Here is a 430-nt window from a genome sequence, read left to right as displayed (position 1 = left end):
ATTATTTGAAAAAAAAAGCATTTTGACGCATTAAGCTAAGTAACAATAAAAACTTTTCGTGGATCAAAATACCAACGATACTTTTTTAAAAAAAATCATACTATAAATAAAAAACATTTTGTTCATTTTCACTTAATTTAGGAACATTTTTTTTTATCCTTTTTTGATATTTTAATAAAAAAGTAACCGGATCATTTTCCACATTTTTTTCTTTGGAGGAATTTCAGTATAGAAATTGAAAGTAGATACATACATACATAAATAATAAATAATAAATATTATAAAGAAGACATGGTGGGGCTTTTGGTCGCTAAAGGACCCCGACAAAAGGAAAAATTGTTTTCGTAAAAGAAATGTTGTGATTAATAAAAATATTTTCTAATATTTTTTCTTTTGTCTTAGCATATATGACTATTTGTGAGGTGATATA

The sequence above is a fragment of the Solanum pennellii genome, chromosome 4 (assembly GCF_001406875.1).
Source record: "Solanum pennellii chromosome 4, SPENNV200".
NCBI lineage: Eukaryota > Viridiplantae > Streptophyta > Magnoliopsida > Solanales > Solanaceae > Solanum > Solanum pennellii.
Note: the sequence above shows the minus strand (reverse complement) of the source record.